This window comes from Pteropus vampyrus, unplaced genomic scaffold (genome assembly GCF_000151845.1).
Source record: "Pteropus vampyrus isolate Shadow unplaced genomic scaffold, Pvam_2.0 Scaffold573, whole genome shotgun sequence".
Classification (NCBI taxonomy): Eukaryota; Metazoa; Chordata; class Mammalia; order Chiroptera; family Pteropodidae; genus Pteropus; species Pteropus vampyrus.
This window is the reverse complement of record NW_011889354.1, coordinates 259,920-279,772: the sequence shown is the minus strand read 5'-3', so window position 1 is coordinate 279,772 and position 19,853 is coordinate 259,920. Positions and strand designations below refer to the sequence as shown.

Genomic DNA, 19,853 nt, shown 5'->3' with positions numbered 1-19,853 from the left:
CATTTTGTCAGTGCGATTACCCTACGAAATGAGAACTATTATTACCCATTTCCATATCAGGAAATTGAGTCACAGAGGAGTTTGTTTACCTAATATTATACATGTTCTTCGCCTGGGTTCTTTTGAAAGGAGTCTGAGGCAATAGTTTATGTGCTAAAATTTTATTAAGGAATGCAAAACCAAGGAGGCAGGAGTTAGGGAAAAAAGACTAAGACTAGGAAGGAGAGAGTCAGTATAAGGTAGCATTACTGAGCTGATCAGCACTCGGCATCAAGTTCAACTGGTCTGGATCTCTCAGAATTATTTTCTGAGAGGCTTTATGTTGAATACATCTCAGGACTGTCTAACCATTAGAGAAGAGAACAAAAGAAAGAGTATCCATGGGTTTACGTGTCCCATTAGAAATATTTTTCCAACATTTACTTCTGGATTGAGCAAGCACAGTTGTCAAAAGGATCCCCTGGTGTTTTATGATCTTTCATAAAGAGCATGCACCAGCGAGAAAGGCACAGGAGGCACTGCTGGGGAATGACTGAAGGTAGAGTTGATTTGCTTCCCTCTGAACCATCTGAAACCTGTGCAGAGACGATTGCTGCAGCAATGGCTTGGCTGGAATGGCAACCAAAGACCCTGGAGACAGTACAGCTGGAAGGATCCGAGGAGATGTATAAGAAAAGTGATGTGTCCTTCTAATAAATAGTGAAACCCTAATTCCAACTCTGGCAGTCTCACTTCAAGTCTTACAGTCAGTGTTGCCCTTCGGCCTGGGCAGCAGTGGCCTTTGACTGCATAACTCAGGTAAATTGATGTTATAAATTTCATAAGGCACCTGCTTATTACCCTATTTTTGTTTAAGACAAAATATTTTCTGAAGTTGCAGAAATTTTATTGGGTAGTGCTAAAAATATTTCTAAAAGATTGTAGTTTTACTGGGTTTTATATATTGTCTTTTGGATAGATTTCCAATGAGAAGCTTGTAGGGAGGCAAAGGTAATAAAAAGTTATATCATTTTTACCTCAAATGCTATCCCATCTCTACTTTTCCTTATTGAAGTTGTAGACTCTGGCCAATACTTTTCAAAGAGACACTGTTGATTTGATACTTAGTTTTTGTTTTTAAGATTTTTCCCTATCATTACAATTTTGGCATGTTATACTCAATAAAAATTGGAAGATTACAAAATATTCCATTCTTGATCTCCCTGTGAAGAACAAAGGGGAAGAAATGGCTACTATCTAATCATCTTGAGAGAGTACTCTTAGAGCAATTAAACCCATCTTCAACCACAAAGTATTTTAAAAACGTTCTTTTTTTTTCCTAACAACTATATTTTTATCTGACTTCATCATAGAAATCTGCCATGATGCAAATTTAGATATTTTATATTTGCATATGGGAGCAATCCTTCTATTTTTAATCTTTTGTATATAGAAACTAAAACGAAACCCCCCATTTCTTCTTGGTTCTTACAAAATAATATTTGATTATTCAAAAACCCTATTTTTATTTACAGGTTACCAATTTATTATAACATATTCTCAGTTAACTTCAGAAATATAGAAGACAGATTTTAATATATCCTCTGAAGTTTTCTATAAGAAGTTTAGTATAGTTTAGGCCTATTCATCTGAGATAGTGAAGCCATTCGTAGGCTAGAGTACTTTAAAAATAATCCAAATATTCATTCTCAAATATCTATGCAAATGAGACAAAAGATTAGCATAATGATTAAACATTCATAAAAAATCTGCTCTGCTTTTTATGGGGCATGGATACTCTTAATGTTAAATCCTGAAATCAGGTGTCTAGGCATGACAGATTTCTCAATGCCAAGCAACTCCATGTCTCAGAAGATGTTCTTCTGAACTTGACCTGAGCCAAATGCAATCAGCAAGACAGCTGGGAGGACAAACACACTGGTGAGGGTAGAGAATCTCTCACCCTTCTGGCTGAGTTTGTTCTATAACTCATACTTTCTACTACAATTATTTGAAAGTTGAGTAAGAAGTCATGACATCCAGACAACATATTTCTTACAAAACCCTCTTTGGTGCCAGAGGCTTATACAAACTTCCTACTCCAAGACAGATTGATGCTCATAATCATGATGATTTGTGACACTCACTTGACATCCTCAAGCTACAAATATTCAGGATATTTGGCCTAAAATAAAAACTTTTCAAAGTACATTAAATAATTTCTTTGGACAGGTTTTAAAGTAATGAAAGTCTAAAGTGTGTATGTATGTATTGTTATTTTTGCTGCTACTGCTGTTGCTCTATACATCTCATTTATTTTTGTTTGTAAAATAGTTTAACTTCTAATATTAATATTTACCTTAAATAGTTATTATTGCAGTTGTCTAAAGTGATTGCTTTATCTGTGGGGAAAAGGACCACAGACAAACAGATTGTGATTATATGTCCAAGAAATAGATTGTTCTTTACAAGAACACATTTTTGTGAGCTGGCAATCTCCTAAGGTCAAATGACTTTTAAAGACAAGTGGTGGGATTAAATGGCTGTGAAATATTTGGAATGCAAGTTGATACTTAGAAATTTGCAAATGGCAATTCTTTAGAAGGAACCAGATAAAATCAGAATATTTTACTGAGCTCAGAAGTAAAAGGGTAAACAATATAAAATGCAAAACACTCGAAGTGATATGTTTCTAGAGCCAAAGAGCAGTTTTAGTTGTAAGGAGCTTGTAGGATAGGACAATGCTCAACGGTGATAGGTTATTCATGTTGTGGTTTTCAATGTATGATAAATACAAAGCATTATCTAATCCAGAATATTTGGAACACCTCGGAATCTCTAGCTATTCCATCAAATATCATGGGTTATGGCCACACTGAAAATATCTGCCATATCTTCTATATCTCTGTGATTTGCACACAGTAAACCCCTCTGTTTATAGGGCCCCATACACATTTTTTCTCTCTGTCAATCTATTTTTCTCTCCCACTCCTCTCTACATCTATAACTTTCCATTTATACCCATGCCATCACTGGATGTGACTTTTAGTTCAAAAACTAACAATGGATTAATGACTTAACTGCAAGACATGAAACTGTAAAAGTCTTACGGTAAAACATAGCAGAAAAGCTCCTTGACATTGGTTTTAGTAGTGATGTTTTTGAATATGACAGTGACAGCACAGGCAACCAAATAAGCCTACATCAAACTAAGAAGCTTGTGTACGGCAAAGAAAACAATCGATGAAATGAAAAAACATTTTCATTTGAGATACATTCTGTAAATGTATCTCATTTACAGAATAAGATAAAATATTTGCAAAGCATATATCTGATAATGGATTAATATCCAAAAAATATTTTAAAAACCCTACAACGCAATAGCAAAATAAATAAATAAATAGATTTTAAAAATGGGCAAAGATCTGAATAGACAGTTCTCCAAAGAAGATGTACAAATGTCCAAGAAGTATATGAAACTATGCTCAACTTCACTAATCATTAGGAAAATGCAAATCAAAACCACAATGAGGTATCACCCCACAATTTTTAGAATAGCTATTATTTTTTTTAAAAAAAGATACATGTTGGTGAGGATGTGGACAAAAGATAACTCTGATAAACTTTTGATGGGTACAGTCATTATGAACATCAAAATGGAGGTTCCTCACAAAATTAAAAATAGGACAACAGTATGATCCAGCCATTCCACTTTTAGATATTTATTCAAAAGAATTGGAATCAGGATCTCAAAAGGATACCTGCGCTTCAATGTTTATTGCAGCATTATTCACAATAGCCATGACATGAAAGCAAGTTAAATATTCATTGACAGATGACTAGATAAAGAAAACGTGGTATATGCCTACAGTGGAGTATTATCTAGCCTTAAAAAAGAAGTAAATCCTTCCATTTACAAAATATAAATAGACCTGGAGATTATTATACTAAGTGAAATATGCTAGACACAGAAAGGCAAATACTATATGATCTCATTTACATGTGCAATCTAAAATAGTCAAACTATTGTATAGAAGCGGGGAGTAGAATTGTGGTAGCCAGGGGATGGGAGAAGGAGAAAATGAGGAGGTGATGGTCAAAGGGTACAAAGTTGTTCTGCTATGCAAAATAAATAAGTTCTGGATACCTACATGTACTTATAGCTAAAAGTACTGTGTTGTATATTTAAAATTTGCCAAGAGAGTAGATCTCATGTTAAGTGTTCTTATCACACACACACACACACACAGAAATAATGAAGGGAGTACGAGGAAATTTTGGAAGATGATGGATATGTTTATGGCCTTGATAGTGGTGTTTATAGAGACTGAATGATAGCAACATTAGGATGGGTTATGTATAGTAAAGAATAGCACTATTCCACCCACCTATCCACCTGCATGGCAAAGAAACCAAAATGTAATTAGTTTGAGGCATCCCTTTCTAGGAAGTTGAGTAATTATTGTGTGGTTATAAAATACTGTGTCATCATACAATATTTGAAAGATTAAATGCCTTATAAAATATGTAACATTAAATATTAAAAATATTAAATCTAATTTTTAAAGACCTTGTCTTCTTTTTCAAAGAGACAAAGAGGGCTGGCAATATGCACAGTAGTTTATATACTTTGCTGCTCTGAGATTCATTCAGTATTGAGTTACCATAAGATGATAATGAGTGCTACTCTGACAAAGGGATCTCCAAGGAAGGAGGCCAACTGAGTTTGACAAATCTCTCACTTTATGAACTAAGCAAATGTATTTCCGAGCTCATCTCTTGAAAATACAAGTATGATGATTACATCCCAAAACTATATACAGTGAAATGTTAATAGTTTGGGACTCACTGAATTAAACAATGCTTCTCTACTGAATTGCTTCTCGGAATGTTGAATCTCCATGGTGGAACACAATCTGAGAAGACTTTAGTGTACCAAATGTAACTCTGAGCTAGGAATAAGAATGTCTTAGATATTCACTAGTTCTGAAGCCTGGGCAAGCTATTTGATTTCTGGACTTCAATTAATAATAGCATCCCTGCCTGTTTCATGAGAAGAGGTAAGAAGACCACAAGACCTAGAAAGTTAGGACTATTCATATCCATCATTATATGTCCATCATCAAGCATAGTGCTGATAAAGGTGAATAGTTGATGATTTTTTATAGGACATTTTAATAAAACAGCATTTATACATATATAATACTCCCATATAACTAGATAATTATAAAGTACTTGACGAGTATAAAATAGTGTCTCATAATATTAGAATGACTCATCTTAACTCGAACAAAATGTCTAAAGTTTTATCTCCTCTACTATTGTAATTTTGGGTGACTCAAGATTTTTTTTCCTTTTATGTAAAGAGTCATATAATTAGCCACTCCGAATAACTAGTATTAATGTCAAACGCTACATCAGCAATAAACTTGGAAGGAGAACAGTAGTAGAATATGAAAAAGTATAAGACATGAATGATAGGAAAATAATTATATTATAGAATATTAGTAGCATTGATCTTGTTTAGTTTGTCATGTTTCCATTTGCCTCAAAAACAATTACCAAAAAACAAGATGAAACGTATCTGTTGCATAACAGGTAATTGACAGTGATGTAACTATTTTAGGGTACTAAGAATGAATTGAGATAGTGACAGTAACAAAGCTCGAGGTGCAAAGAGGGTTCCTTAGGCCTGGGAGTTCTTCTAACATTGCTTCTCATTAGAAAAACTCTTTATGCTTTTCTCACTTCCTTCACTGCTACTCTATCCTCTCCTCTTCCACTAGCTGCTCAGAGAACACTTACACATTTATTTGAGCAGTTGCATTTCTCAAACAATATTTATTTGAATAATCTGGATTTGTTTCTATTTTTAAAAAAGGAAAAATTATGGAAAAAAAAGACATATGAGGCCTTACATTTTGAGTAAAATGTTTGATCCAGTTAGAGGGTTTTTATAGGGAATCATCATTTCAACCTAAGTAAAACTACTTACTTAGTACTGTATATGATATTCCTGAGAACTTTTTGATTTGAACCAAATTATTGATTATGTTTATTACCAACTCAGGAGCAGTAGGCATTTATTCATATTTGTAAGGGCAGCATGCATTTACTCCAGAAATAAATCCCTAAATATCAGCCATGTTTACATTATACCCAAAGAGATATAATTGACTGATAATTTGTACAGAAACAAACAAAAAAAAAGTGTTTTAAAAAAGAGAACACAAATTAACATCTGATTTCAAAGATACATTTATATTTCATTACTTTAAATAAATTATAATTCATGAGAATGGAAATTGAATATTGCAAAGAAAAGAGAAAATATCACATTGTTTTTTCTGGTCCAAAGCCGACATAGACTTGTGCAGCTGTGGAAAAAAAAAAAAAGGCTTTCAAAGACTCTCAACAGGCATGCTTCAATAAGACATCATACTGTTCTAGAAAATGCCTCAATAGAAAGGTCAATTTTTAAGAAATCACTCAAAGGAATAAGCCAAACTTAAAAGAAATTTGTCTGGGATCCTAGGTAACCTTACTTCACCCCTTCTGCGTTGATTCTGTTTCATGTCAGAGACACACTAGACAAGTGGATGTGAAAGAAAAGGGCAATTCGAGCTTTCTTGGCTGATCCATCACAGCCATTCTTAGCAATGTTTCCTCCATTGTTAACACTTCAAATAGAAACCATGATATAGATATTGCCAGTGAGAAATTTGGAAAACGTACCACATCAGTGACTTATGCTGCCCCAACCACTTCTACCCTCCCCCACAAGAGCTCATCAGAGCTTATTATTTAGATACTGTAAGAAAAGTTTTGAGCAAAATAAGAATCTCCTCCCTGCCTCATTGTTACCTTATTCGGTGGTATCCTGGCATTCTGCAACAAAATTTTGATAAATTTTGATTTGGCATTCCAACTCCAGGAATCATGTTAGAGAATTTTAAATAGAAGTCATTACCCCAGAGTGTTCAGGGTATTCGGGGTTTTCTTTCAATATTCCACTGTCTTCAGGTGCAGTAGGTGACAAACTAGAATTGAATGCTGAACACACATAATTCTGATTAAGTCAGTGCTGTTTCTACCACATCATGCTTCCCAGTATCACAATGATGATTTTTCTCTACATTATATATATATATTGAATATTGGGTCATTAAACTATGACCTGTGTATGCATTATTTAATATACAGTGATAAAAACTCTCCACATTGTTTCAGGGCTACAGCTCTGCTCTTAGAGTTTGCAGATATGTACATATCAGGAATCTACATATCTATGTTTCAGATATCTACTCCCATCCTCATTCATTTCTATTCTCATTCAAGAAGGAAAACTAAGAGAATCTCGAAGTCCATTCTTCAAAGGCTAAATGAGGTGCCATACTGTGAAATTTTAACAAATTTTTAGTCACTCCCATTGGCTCTATTTTCTTCTTGAATCCAAACTAGCTAGTATACCACTCTCAGACAAATATTTCAAAACTTAACTTTCCTTGCTTAATCACTTGATGAAGCACCTGCCATGGATTCTCATTTCCTACCACATCAAGTTCACATATATCAGCCCGACTTCAGCTATCTGCATAAATAATGCAGCCACGACATATGTCCCACTCTTCTATAACAGCAATCTTTCTAAAAGAAAAACTCGTTCCCTGCCTTCTACCTTTATCAGTTGAATTTATTTCCAGTTCTTGATTTCACTTTTACTACCATCCCCCAACCTGGGTGTTCTTCTTTTTGTTCTTGAACTATTTAAGTAAAATTATTATTAATGACTCATGTTTTCCATGAAGACTTCTCTGAATATACCTGGAAATAGGAAAGAGCAGTTGTCTCTCTAACGTTACGATTTCACTCAGATGAGTAACGCATAGTTGGTGACTTTCTTGTCGGCTAAGGTTGTCATGACTGTTAGTCTTCTCTTTCTGTGTTTATGGTGACCTTTTCATGGGATCACATTTAGCTAATAATTATGTTGTTTTCAGTGGCTACCATTGGTTATATAATTAAGAAGACCTCTATGTGTATTTTCTTTTAGCAAAGGTATGACTTATTTGAGAAGAAAAGTAGAAGGAAAACCTCTCTCACTCTGCTCCTCTTCCCCCTTTCCCCTCCCTCCTCTTTCTATTTTTCTCTCTGAACTGCACAAATTTGGGGCCAGACAGACAAGAGCTATGTAATTTCATGGCTATGTAACTTCAGACTAGTTACTGACTAGTTACTGAAACCCCTTAATTCTCAGTTTCCTCCTCTAGATAATAAGAATAGCATCTAACTTATGCTTTATGTAAGAAGTAAGTAACATATTTGAGGCCATTAGACTGTTCCTGGAATATAGTAAGTACTCAATAATTGGTATTTTTTTCTAATCTAAGAGAGAGAATCAGTCTAATGACTAAAAGAATAAATCTTAAAAAACCTAAACCCGGCTCCAAATTCTAGCTCTATCATTTATTAATTTGCTAAGTTCTCTTACCCTCTGTGTTCCTTATTTTTCTCCTTTCAACATTTGGATGGTACTTTTTGCAGAGCATTGGGATTATTGAATGGGTTATAAAAATGTGACCAATATGTCAACAAGCATGATGTGTGTGCACTGTGATCACTGAATAATGTTTAATGGGGCAGTGGGAGAAGATATAACCTTCTCCTGTCCCTGGCATGAAAACTCAGACAGCTTCCTCTGCTTTTCCTCTCATTATTGGGTAAAAGGAGATCCAACTATTGCCTTACATCGAGAACACAGGCTCAATTCAGTCACCAGAATGTTTAGCCTGATATTATAGTGGAAAGTCCAATTCTGATTTAACAAGAAATTTACCCCTCAACCAGCAGGCACTTGTTTCATCCTAGGACTATAGTGGTGCAAGGGCTCTGGTACTTCTACCTTCCTGCTCGCTACCTCTCCCAGTCCTCAGCTGCATTTCAGGATTAAAGTTAGAGAGCGTGAGAAGAAATGATTCTTTGGTGACTTTATGCCTTCTGGTCTGGCAGATAGTTAAAGCTGGCAAGCTCTTTTAGAAGGCCATGCAAATAATTATAGCTGACCCTTTTCCTCATGGCTGTGTTAGGGAGCTTTTTGAATGTTCTCTTTAGCCAATTCTTCTCATGGTTCTCTTGGTCACCGTGGATACATTGTATTCTAGGGCCTTGACTCCTGCTTTAGCTACTCATCACCAGCTGAACATCCTTTCCCTGGAGTCTTCTCATGCCTCCAGAAGCCCCAAGATAGACCTTGGAAGACCTAAGATAATTCTACACGAGGGTTCTCTTCCAGATGGCCCACAGACAATTCTCACACATTATCCCTTGTTCCAACAAATTAGATCACTTCCTTTGATCCTCTATTCTGTCACCCTCTTAGATTATAGATTTCTAAGTACGAGTTGGATCTAAGCCATAGTCCACTGAAACTTTCTCGGGCATGAGTCAGATATCCATCCTTCTTGTCCTTCTTAAGTCTTTGTCCTCCCAGCCACAACAGGGAAAGGGAATTTATAGTAAGGGAATTGCTTTCTCTGAAGAGGTATCATCCCAAATTTTTCTCTCTTCCCCCTGTTTAGCACTTTAATCTGGCTGAAAGGTCAAAGACATACGAAACAGGTGATTATGGCCCTTGCAATGTAACCCTTCATATGTGGTGAGCAGGCTCTCTCATGCTTACTTAGTTATCCTAACATCTACCCTGCTATCTACTCTGTTGTACCTCAGTCAAAACTGAGAAGGAAGGAAAATTGAGGCCAAATCCTGTAATTGTTTACAAAGCACAGAGTAGTGCCTGGCACCAGTACTGGCTACGTAATTTTCTGGGCCAGAACAAAATAAATGCTGAGGTCCGCTTACTCACAAATTATTACAAATTTCAAAATGATGCTAACAGAGCATTAAATTGTCCATCTAAGTGTAGGGCCAGGTGTGACAGTGCAAGTTACGTGCCCATGAAAACTGCCCTAGAAAATAGATGGTATAAATAATTCTTGTTGTTAGTCCTTTGGTTCGTGTCTCACATAACTCCCCGTTGCTCAGAGGTGCCTGGATGATCCTAGCAGCACTGAGATCTTACTGATAATTCATTACCAAAGACCCCACTGCAGTATATTTGTGCACAGTTCAAAACCGATTTTATGCTGAAACAAAAACCAGTCAATTTAGATCAGAATACACTTTCTCAAAATTAACTGGCTGCTTCCCTGATAGGGAAATAGGGGTTCATTAATAGCCTTTCTAATTTATTTTTTCCACTACCATTTAGCTGAAGAAAGCAAAGATGTGTGAAAAGCATATAAAGAACTACTACCTGTTCTGGTAGCCCTTTTGTTTTTGCTTTGAGAAAATAATAAGAGAGCAAAAAGACAAAAACAAATAGTCCTATAATCAGGAATATTGAGGATGAAAGTACAATGTGCTATCCATCAAAGTGTCTAATGCGTGCCATTATTTCCATTAAAGTATTTTGTTTTGGGAGAAAATAAGACATTGCTTGGAAGGGGGCAGGTTGCCTTTCTAATTCAATGGCACGGAATCTAGCATCCCTGAGGTAGGGTTCAGCAGGAGCTCATGGAGTCAGCGTTGAGATGCAGACACTGCAGGTATCATCCATCTCCCTGACACATGCAGGGCCTCATTGTGTGGCTGCCAGACACAGTCGGCCGAGATGAGAATGTCACAGAATACAGAAAAGGAAGCCATGCCGTTGGGCTTGTTATTGCTCTTATCTATGAATAGCTCCATAAAGCAGCTCTGGAGAGCATTATTCTGAGATGAAGAAATGGAGATTCAGTCCACGGCCATCATAACCAATGCAGGCAGTCAAGGAAACTCTCTGTGTTAGCAGGGATGAGGGGGCTGCATTTTTTTTCAAATAGTATTTCCGATGCAGATGCTGAGTCAGATCAGCTGCCTCTGGAGATTGATGATATTCCTGCCTCTCCCATTTCTCTAACGGCAAGCCAAAATGACAAAGAGTACCCAATAGGAAAGACATCACTCAGTCATCATTGGAAAAAGCAATTAAAATGGCAGTGTGTGTGTAGATGGGAGCAGAATACAGGGCAAGAAACATGAATGACATCATGTCTGAGTCTTCCTCACTGGTTGAAAAAGAAAACAACAGGAAGAAAAATATAGCGAGTCATCTAGAACAGGCAAACCTTACCAGGAAAAGGATTTTGTGAAGACAACATAGTAAAAAGGGATAGCATACGGTCGTTTGAGAATCTAAGACAAGGAAATGGTTTAGGTCAGTCTCACATGAGGAGCATTTGGGTCTAGGTCAAACCCGTACCTTTCACACCTCACTGTCAAATGCGATGATTAGAGGGTTTACTGCTATGCTTTGAGATATATGATTTGACCTGTGACCTTTAAATCTGCATAATGTTGATACTATGTAAGAATCCTCAACTCTTGCTGCCCACTCACCCCCCACTTTATCTTTTAAACAGGACTTCTTTTAGGAAAGAGGGCAATTAGTGAAAAATCTATCAGAAGGCGCCTCAACCTGTCCTCCTGTCTCCAGCCAGAAACTCTCTGGAAGAAGGCCATGTAATTCTCATTGTTAGGCCACGGCCTATTTTTCCAGGCTGTTGTATAAGACAAATCCATTGCTCATTCCTCATAGCCTCTCTACAAAGGAGAAAAGCAGACAGATCTTCCCAAACTCAGACAGAATATTGTGCACAGCCAAGTGGGCTGAAAAGGTATGCTGCCAAATTGGCTAGCATGGCTCCATGTACCGCTGTCTTTCCAGAGTTTCAGCAACAACAACAAAGATGCTGACCTCCGATAAATGGAAGAGAGAACTCATATGCTTCTATTTGGACAGAATGAGGACTCTAAAAAGCAGGCAAGAGTTGTTGCTATTAAACCTCGGTACTCTTCAGAAGTATCACAGCGAGGTCTGGTAACCAACATTTAAAAAAAAAAATCTGAAATGAAAATGTCATGTCAGATAAATGAATATTGAAATGGCCTACATCATCAACACATACAGGACAAGTCATTTACACAGAAAGGTCCTAGGTCAAGTTCTGCTGCTAAAGCATTATCAGCATTCCTCATAAGCACAATATGATCATTATAATCTTAATAAATAATAATAGCCACTTTTTATGAGTTGACTAAGTTTTGGTCATTACAGTAAGCCCTTTGCATGACTTATCTTTCTAACTCTAACCACAACCCTGAAATTATTCCAATTTTTCAGATGAGAGCACTGAAGTTTAGAGAAGTTCAGATACTTGCTCCAACTAATAGTGGCAGAGTCAGAACTCAGTGTCAGGATGGTCTGATGCAAATGTTTTCTACTGCGAAACTGCATTCCATGTACTACAGCTGCCCTTAAAATGAACTTTTATGGGTGTTTCGTCCTCACTGGTGTCATTAGTACTTATGGTGTGCAGAGTAATGAACTACTATGACATGATATTGTTGCCCTCAGAGAATTAAAAATTCTGAAGAGAATCTTCTACACATGAATTTGCTCTTGAGGGGAAAATATCTTTGACATTGTCAACAGTTAGAGAAGACTGGAACAGAATCACAGCCCTTTAGGTATTTTTAGGTATTTCCTTGCCACTCTAGTTAGTAGTTGATCTCTCTCTCTCTCCCTCTCTCTCTCTCTCTCTCATTTGTTTGATCACTACATTCCTTATGCCCATGCTACACAGTGTGAAGGCTGACGCCCATCTGCCCTCTTTTCTCATAGACCAACAGCAAGGCATTCATACTGTAGGGACCCAGTGGCTGCAGGGCCTCTGGTGGTGGCCAGGAGATTGGAAACTCTACAGCCTCAAAACGCTTCATCAAGCCATTCAGCCTGTGGCATTTCGCATAATGCTACATGATTAAAGACCATGAAGGTTAAACATTCTAACCAGACACATATGTCTAGCAATGGTCTTTTGAAAACTCCCATTCTGAGGAACCATCTGGACATTCCAGGTGATCTCCATGCCTACTGATGGGGGTCTCCTCCATCATACATAATAGTTTGTATAATCCAGCAGAGAGCGTATTTGATGGCCCCTTTTGTTTTAGTTTCTTTAAGAAGGGAGCCAAAGGTTGACTTCACTTTCATCAAAAGAATATTGCTGTACATAAATAAGAATGACTTGGCTCTGAAAGAGTATCAGAATTTAGAACCTGCTCCTGAGTAGTGTAAGGATTTAGATTCTAATTAAGACTCTGAAGACTAAGAAATAACTCAGAGAATGGAGGCTGAAAGTACAGAGGGATAAGTTTCGGTGGGACCCAAGGAATAACCTTCTAACAGCAAGCGCAGGATAGGATTTAAATAGATTTCCCGGTTCTCAGGGAGTGAGATGTTCATAACATCCAAGAATCAGATGGGATCTTAGCAGCTGTCTCTCCAGCATACTCTTTATACAAAGGAGGGAAAGATCAGAAGCCTGGGAACTTGCAGAACGAACCTCAGACTCTTGAACTTTAGATTCACAGGGCAGACCATTTTCCTCAAAAACAAACTGAATATGTTCAGAGACTAGATTAAAATCTATTTGGAATAAGCAGTGATGATTCAAGGTTTAAAGAGGCAGAAAGGGATAAAATATTTTTAATTCTAATACTCTATTATACTCTAGCTAATTACCTGGGATAAATGGTATAGTCCTGATAGGTGACAATTAACCTAGATTAATCTTCTTAAGGTTTTTCCCCTAGCAGCAGTCCCCAACTTTTTGGCACCAGGGACCAGTGCTCCTTTGAGAATCTAATGCCTGGTGATCTGAGGTGGAGCTAAGGAGGTGATGTTAGCATGGGGGAGCGGCTGCAAACACAGATGAAGCTTTTGCTCATTTGCCCACCACTCACCTCCTGCTGTGCAGTCCAGTTCCCAACAGGCCACAGACTGGTACTGGTCCATGGCCCAGGGGTTAGGGACCCCAGCTGAGGGTATATGCAAACAGAACCATTATATGTGATTTAAAAATTATTTATGGCACATCCAAAAAAAATTACTTCAGTAGAAATCTATCTGTCTGTCTGTCTATCTATCTATCTATCTATCTATCATCTATCTATCTATTTAATCTATCTAGCCATCTATCTATGTGTGTATGTATGCATATGTATACATATATAGTATATATTATATGTATGTGAATATATATGTGTGTGTGTCCATATATATACATATACATGCATACAATGGTATTCAGATAATTTTATTAAATTTTCTAAGTAAACACCATGCCAATACAATGCTTCCCCACCTCTCTTTCTGGAAGTAATTTCTTAACACATATTTTTTACTATAGAGCAGAAGATCTTCCAAAGAATGTTTAATTTGATTGGAAACTGACTGATTTGTGGGATGCAAAATGGACTTTTATAAAATGTCTCTGAAATGAAATGCTTTGCAGTGGACCACAGCACTCATCGATTTAATACTTGAGGTTCAGAAACTTCAAAACAAACTCCAGAGGCCAATGCCTTTTCGTGATGTGCAATTTTTCTGAGTAATGACTATAGAGGTCAGTATGCAAAAAGGAGTCACTTAAGCAAATGAATGAGTTTTCCAACAAACACTTTTGCTGAGATTCGATTGAATTCAATCAAGAGTTTTTGAACTTCTATTCTTTGACATTATCAGCTAAACAATATTTCCCATTAAGTGTCTAAAGGATCACTTAAATATTTCAGTAATGCTTTATTCCATTTTATGTGGACAATTATATGCCATATTAGCAGTCATGAATTTGGGGTTTCTTAAACAAATACAAACAACCCTTGTAGAAATCCAGGACCTGATATTAATTTGGTCATGAAAGAAGTAAAAATTGAGAGTCAAAGACTATAATCTTGCCAGAGCTTGTAGTATTTTATTTATATTTTACTATATTTATTTATATTTCACTATCCTTTCCTTGAAAATGTATTTATATGACTCAATTCATATGAACATTTTTAATGTACATAAATCTCGCCACTTCTAGCATTTAATAGAGTGAAACTCACGAATGCCAACTAAACCTAATACCATGTTGTCAATTTCTACTTAAAGTTCTTTTAAGTAAAAGGGCAATTAAAATAAAATTTTGTTTCAGTTTTTGATCTTTCCAATAATTACTCTGTGGAATAGGACTCAGAATGGTTAATTTAATTGAAATGTCTAAGCCTAACACTACTAGACCTTCCAAAAATGGATGGCTATACGGATAATGGTTTAATAATATGTATTATCTCCCTCGAAGTTGGTACACTTAAACAATGGCTCAAAAGCCATCAGCCAAAACCGAAAGTATACTAGCATAGAAAGTGCTGAATGCTTCTATTATGCATTATTTTATCTGGAGTGATGAATATTGCATGATCCCTTAATGTAGTGGTAGTTTTGTGCTATTTTGGCGTCTATTATTCTTAGCAAGTCCTTAAGTAATGTAATGGAGCTAAGCTTAAATGCTATTTTGCTGTTTAGGTCATGATTTTCCCATTTTTGTCTGCACTTTGGATTATATAAAATCCTGCAGAGGCAAGAAGACACTTTAAAGATACAATAGAAGCAATGATAACTTTAAAGTGAGTCTTTCCTGGGAGGAACACAAAGCATTTTCACTCATGATTTCTAATTACAGCATAGGTGCCTCAGAGATCGCCAAATATTTGATTCCTAGGAAAGGGAACATAAATAAGCATTGTTATAATCATTTTAAAGAAAATGTAGGGATAAGATTAGATGACTTGCTTAAAACTAAATGTATATGTACAGATATAAATAAAGATATAGATCTATCTTTTTTTTTTCATTTATCTATCTAAAAATGAAGAAGAATAAACACTGAGTAAGTACCTATTGATGTAAATAGGTAAATGTATCATACATGATGCCTCACATGACCCTCCTCCACCTGGTATCTTTTTCCAAGCACTAAACCCTTACAAAATTCCAAGGCACTGTTACCAAATCGGTTCTACCTTAAAGACCACTTCCTATTCATACCTCATATAGTCAGCTAGCATGGAAGCAGTGACTTTTACTTTTTTCCATGACTCACGAGAGAACCTAAAAGCTTTCCGGGGCTCCTGAGCTAGTGAGGAATTCTGCCTATATCCATTCCAGAGATCTAGTGGCCTCTCCTTTCTCTTTCCATCTCTGTCCCAGGTTCTTTCTCCACTGTCTCCTTTTGTCACTGCCACATCTATCAACAGCTGCTCAAATGATGCCTACTTCGGTTTATCATTTATTTAACTCCCTTAACATCTTCCTTAACATCTTCCTAATAATGCAATGAGTATTCAGGAGTTTCATCATTGAGAATCATGGACTAATTAGACTATGCAGTCACCTTCTTCCTAAAACAATTAATTCATCATCTTGCCACACATGGCTGGACCCTTTCCCACCTGATTTTAAGTGTAACCACCAGGTGTGATCATTCTTTCTTGTCTTGTTTTCCTACATTTTATGGAACTAATTTGCTTATTCACTTTTCCCAGTATTCATCCTCACTTACTTAAACAGCTGCAGATAAATTTCTACGTATATTTTATAGACAGTTATGAATGTAATTTTATAACAAAACGCCTTTATATTTCAACATTCCTACTTCTTTTGAAATTAATAAAATATGAACACATCTCATTATATTCATTTGTTTCCTTATATTCTTTATATATTTTTCCTTATAACTACATGTTATATGCTTAATGTAAACTGAACCACTATTTAAATGTAACTATCAAATCGAAGCCTTTAAATTTTTATTTATTTCCTTTTGGCCAAAGTCAAGCTTTTGATATTCAACTTGTCACCATTAGATTTCTACTATGTTTGGAAATCTACTTTAGAATAGTCTCTTTTTCTGTGTGCAGCAGATTATGTTTTTTAAAAATCTCTATTCTTTTCAGGGGACTGTTGTGCAACAGACCGACATCTTAATGCTAAACTGATAGATGATTCTAGAAGCAGGGGGCTTTATTCAATGACAGTCTTTAAAGTCATGAACTGCTTTTTCTCTTTATCATTTGCTTCCTTTTTTCTAATGGGATTTTACAATTCATTCTCATCTTCTTTTTGATCTCAATGATTTTCTCTCTTTATCCGCCATGCTTCATATTATTGCTCTAAGCCATGTGATTAAATGACAGTGTTTCTCCAAAAATCTAGACATTTTAGTTTTTTTATTATAAGATTAGTTTTTTAAAAAATAAACCATAAAGAAACTTTTATGGTTCATTAGTCGTCCTCCTTCCTTTTCCCTGTTTCTTATCTCATTCTAGCTTTGGGGTAAAGTAGTATGCTAATAAGGATTATAATTAGATAAGGATGCATGGGTAGAGTTACCAGATGATGCTTACATATTATTTCTTTTTAACTCTGGCTAAAGCAATATAGAGTTATTCCTAGGTAAAGGACAAGATGAATCTGCTAGTTATCATTATTTTAGTAGAAACGAGCTCCCTGAAAAAAATTTGCAAACACTTCCCATTGCAAAGGAGTACAATAAATATATATAAAAAAATAGATTTCTATAAATCAAGTCCCCTATTTCTTTTATATTTTGTTTTTCCAGTTGCTATTATTTGTTCTTATTGTTTACATTGTTTTCTCACAGAAGGCTCAAGTATTGAATCTAATCCTTTAGAAGAGCTTGAATATATGCACAGAGATATTTAGTACCTCTGTTTTGAAAAATCTTATAACTAAAGCGTACAAGACGTCTTATAACTTAAAACGTACAAGACGTTTAAGACTAAGAATAATCAAAAGAAACATATCGCACAATTGGAAACACCCACTTCAAAGATCATGTAGAATAATGTTTTATATATTCTGTAAAATGTTATAAATTGCTTGGAATTTTAAATGCCAATATACAAAAAATCCAAGCACAGTTGACTTATTACTTATTACTTATTCAAATTACTGTCATAGTTACATTATATTTTTTTAGTCCTTTCATATCATTTTAAATAATCCTCATGCAGTTAACAATGTCTCAGGTTTGTTTGTTTGTTTGTTTTCTAATAAAGTATATTTGGGAAATTTAGAAAGTTGCAATTAGCTTAGTTTGATTACAAATATATGTGGTCAGCATGCACTAGGCAAGGCTTACCTATGTCTCCCGTTTAGCATTCCATGTAGCTATAAATTGCCCCACTAAACAATCAGATAAAAAAATCAAATATCTTGAAACATTTTCAAGTTTGAGTTCTAAGTTTTAGTATAAGTTAGCCAACTGTATCTTTTTTAATAACATGACAATTTAAGCTTAGCAGAAGTTCTGTTCGGGGGGGCGGGAAATGTTACCATTTAAGGAAATTCCCATTCTGATGTTAGCTATTAAATTTTTACTAAGGTGTTGTCAGCTCCAGTTCAGTAAAATCACTTCATTTAAAATAGAAGTTTATATAACTTAAACTCAGATTTAGTAATGTGAAACATGCTGCTCAAAATTTATTTTACTCCTGTAATACAATATTCATGTTCTTTGATCCCCATTATAGAGGTAAAGAAAGTGAGGCTAAGAGTTAAGTAACAGGCCCCAAGGCAATGCCAGCTGCTATGAGGCTCACCCAGGATTTCATTTCAGACTATTCTGACTCCAAAGACGTAAATCCAGATTAAATGCACTCGATGTCTCTGCTTTCTTCTACTCTTTTCTGCCTGTGAGAGAACTGGTAAACGACACAAAACCTCTCCTACATACTGTCATCTGTAGAGATTTCTCTCTTCTAAAATATATAAAAGCATAGATTATTTTAGGTTTTGTGCTTGTTGTTGCTCCCGTAGCTTCAAAGCCTGAGATTTGCACACAGTGGTACGACGAGGTATGTTTTGCTACCTGACTCAAGTGCCTTCTTAAGCAACTCTCAGCCAACACAGAGTGGGTCACACACAATCTAGCCATTGTACATGAATTTCAATAGAACAAGTCTAGGCCTCTAACCTACTTTTACTCTCTACTGTGTTGTTTTGTGGTTTATGTTTGTTTTATTTTTATTTATTTCTTTATTTTAGCACAAAAGACTAAATTAGAATTCAATAAGGGGCACCTGCTTTTTATTTCCCCTAGTTCATGAATGTGGCCTTGACTTGTGAAAGGAGGTAAAATATTATGAGAAACCTAAAAGAAGAAGGAAGTCAGCTGCCCACCTACTGAAGATGAGACCAAGCTGACTCATTTGGAAGCTCATTAAAAGGTCTTTTTTTTTTTTTTTTTACTCATATGAATTAAATAGGTGACTATTTTTGCTGTAGGTGTCATGCTGATGCTTTCCTGATACTTTAGTTAGAAGACAAGCAGGGATCTACAATTGTGAAATTCCCTGTATCTGTCTTTTATGAGGAGCGTTCGGAGAGAAAACTTGCTAGTGCTTGCTGCTGGTTGGGAATCACCACAAACCTTTCAGGTGTGGTTTCTAGATGTGGATACTTCAGCAGGTTGCCAACTATTTGATTCCTGGCGAATGCACTATGATTTTTAATGTTTTCATTCTGCCATTGACATATATATTGGAAATTTATTAGTTGTGAACCACAAGAAAGAAGTGCATTTTATAACTGTCCAGAAAAATAAAATTAAAACACAAACTTTATCCAAAAAAAGTAACTGAGACTGTTTCTTAGCCAATGAATTCTTTCAGCAGTTGGCCTTGAGGGAACAGGATAATATTTAACTCATAATCATGATCTGGAATTTGCCAACTTCCCTGTCCCTTTGATCACTCCAAAGAGAAATATGTTCTTGTCTATTTGAAAGAGGACCAAATATGCTGTACTTGGGTTACAGGTCCTATGCTCGATCACCGTTCATAAATGAAGTTGTTTAAAATGCAAATACGTGATAAAACAAACAAACAAAAAGCTATCGAAATAGTATATGAAGAAGAGATTAAAA

The 19,853-nt window shown here is 35.8% G+C and overlaps 1 long non-coding RNA gene across 10 annotated transcripts in view; it reads left to right on the top strand.

Moving 5' to 3' along the window:
- The window catches only part of LOC105308427, a 294,626-nt gene that overhangs the window by 257,828 nt on the left and 16,945 nt on the right, over window positions 1-19,853 (top strand). Inside the window, exon 8 of one of the 10 annotated variants that reach the window (XR_002778024.1) lies at window positions 489-798. The exons of the other annotated variants lie outside the window; for them this stretch is intronic. This is a non-coding gene — a long non-coding RNA (uncharacterized LOC105308427). The remainder of the gene's footprint in view (window positions 1-488; window positions 799-19,853) is intronic. 10 annotated transcript variants of the gene reach the window in all.